Source organism: Rhinopithecus bieti, unplaced genomic scaffold (assembly GCF_001698545.2).
Source record: "Rhinopithecus bieti isolate Rb0 unplaced genomic scaffold, ASM169854v2 scaffold_43991, whole genome shotgun sequence".
NCBI classification, from domain to species: Eukaryota; Metazoa; Chordata; class Mammalia; order Primates; family Cercopithecidae; genus Rhinopithecus; species Rhinopithecus bieti.
The window spans coordinates 4,887-7,788 of record NW_016817751.1 but is presented as its reverse complement, the minus strand read 5'-3'; positions in this window follow the sequence as shown (position 1 = coordinate 7,788).

Genomic DNA, 2,902 nt, shown 5'->3' with positions numbered 1-2,902 from the left:
TTTTTTTTTTTTTTTTTTGTCTGTGAAGTTGCTGTTTATTTTTTTGGCCTCTTTGATGTATGTGTGAAACAATATGATGAACAATAAATCGGAATTTTGTTTCACTGAGTTGCTCTAACAACAACAAAAAATAATTCCATTGGACTCATTCATATTTAAAATCTTGAAAATGGAGGATTTTTATTGAGTTGTGCTAATGGCATTTCAGTTTATTTATGACATCAAAATATGCTTTACAAAGACATGTTTAGCTCAAGAAATGCTTGTTTGTTGATCAATTTTTCATTCGGTACAAATCTTGGAGGACATTCAATGTAGTCACATTTGGAAGAAAGGCCATGGAGAAGTCACATTAGTTGCACATAATCTATAATTGGAAGAAATTTGTGTCCTTTGGTTCCTTAATACATAAATTACAGAACCATGTGCAGTCATTCTTCATGTTACTTCCTTTTTAGCACCAGCTTTCTGCCCTCACATTTACAGTTCTTCTTGGCTACTTCCATCTACAGTATATTTGGGATTCTTCTTTTACCAGAGAGTTCTGTGTGCTATTTTGTTGTCTGAGTATTTGTAGGTGAGTAGACAAAGTTTTGGGAAAGTAACCTCCTTCCTTCCCTGCCTCTCTTTTCTGTTATTACAGCCCTGGACCAATTTACTTCCTCAGTTTGTCTCTCTAGGAATGATGTCAGAGCACTGAGATGTTAACCTTTTCTCATCCATCCATTTTTCTCCCCAGTCACTTACTGAATGGTCCACGTGGGCCAAGCTTCAGGAATGCAGGGGCTTACAGCACAGGACAGACTTGGGCCTCATGTCCTCATGTCCCAGGGCACAGAGAAATCTGCTGCAAATGGACAAAATATGTGATAGTCTCCCTAGTGACCCTGCAACTGATCAAATTAAAACAGGTACTCTGCTTGGAGATCATGAAGTTCAAATCAGGGCAGGGATTAGAGACCCTCCTGACAAAGAATGTAGACAAGCCATGTGAAATCTAGAAGCTCTTTATCCTCCCCATGTCCTGGGTTTATTCTCACACAGGGCATGGAACTATGTGCAAATTCTGCCACCGTGGGGGTTACTGGCTTCCACTTTGGTATTTAATGCTCTGGTGGGCTTAAGACTCCAGTCTTGGTTTTCAGAAGTCTTAGCATCACTAAATTCCTGCATGGGATGGGGCACGGAATTCTCATGCCGCTGTAGTAGAAACTCTTTTCCTAACCATATCCCTAACCATATTGGTGAATCAAGGTTAGCTCTTAGTAAACAGTTGTGAGTGAATGAAGCATGTTTAACATCCTGGCTCTTAAACCAGCGGCCTGTCTATTGAGGTGCAGTGGACAGAAGAAAACTGTGCCCCCCATCCCCCCAATTTCTTTCTCTTTTTCACCTCAGTCCCACAGGAGGATGTTCCCATGGTGGACTTGGCACACAATGGCCAGAGTAGAAGCAGTTCCCTGTTGCTTGGGTGTTAGCTCTTGCTGGACCTCAGTTTCTTACCCTTGGGGAGGCCAAGACATCAGTTAGTTTCTGAAAGCATCATCCAAGTAAGTAGGAAGCGCCAGCCCAGAGTGTGTCTCCATCTTCATATACAGCCTTTGCTGCCTTCAGAGCAGGGCTAGGCTTTCCCCGGCTCCCTTCCCACAACATTGCTACTGTGGGAAGTTGGCTTATTAATTTCTAGTTCAACTGCATGTATATGAACAAAATATAAACACATCTGTAGAGTTATATATCTGTTGGTAACATTTGTTGAACATTAGGTTACCTTTTTGTTTGCTTAGAATCTTAAGAGGAGTTACATATTTGGGCAGAACCATCATGTACGAAGGACACAACATTCTCCTGTTGAAGAAGACCACAAACAGCCAAAACTATTTACCTTTTCTCTTTATATCAATCTTAGAGAAATTATGCTTAAGACACTAGTATGAGGGAAATAATCATAATAAATAATTTTACATCTGAATGTATAACAGAAAGAATTTTTTAAAATTTCAGGTAACTATTAATACCATCCTTATGCTGGTGGGTACCAGTATCTTGCATTTGAATACAGCTTTCTTAATTTCAAAAAAGATGTTTAAATCTGTTATCTCCTTACCAGTGAAGCTAGTCAAGAGCATTAAAACATTGCCTAATTTTTATTTTTCTTGTAGATACTTTTACTGTGCCCAGGCAACTTTTAAAATAACTGCTTTGCTCTTATATGTATGTATATGTCTGTGTATTTAATTTAAAAAAAAAAAGATTTACAAATAGTTACAAAGTTAATACGGAGAGGCCCTATGTACCAGTGGTTCTCAACACTTGGTGGGGGGATTCCCCCCAATTGCTCCAAAGGATATCTGGCAATTTCTGGAGACATGTTGGTTTTCACAATTGGATATGCTACTGGCATCTAGTATATAGAGGCTAGGGATGCTGCTATATATCATACAAAACCATAGACAGTCCCTGACAACCTAGTATTATCCAGGCTAAAATGTTAATAGTGCTTGGGTTGAGAAACCCCATTTCCCTGATGATATCATGTTAAATAACCCACGGTAGATTTATCCCAATAAAGAAATTCACATTGGTTCAATTTTTCAACTAATGTCCTTTTTCTATTTCAGAATCTATTTCTCCTTAGTCTGATCCACTCTGTGACACCTTCTCTGTCTTTCTTTGTTTTCATGACCTTGAAACTTTTGAAGAGATTTAGAAGTGTTTCTTACTTGGTACTGACCCTCCCCGCCCCGCCACCCATGGAGTATAAGGAAATGGGATCTGTTTGGGGGTTATATCTATGACTGTAGAGTGCTGTGGCATTTAAAGGGTGGGGAAGAGAGATAATCAGTGTGGCACATGGCTCAAGACAGTTCCCCATAACATTCCCACCCAAAATGCCAACAGC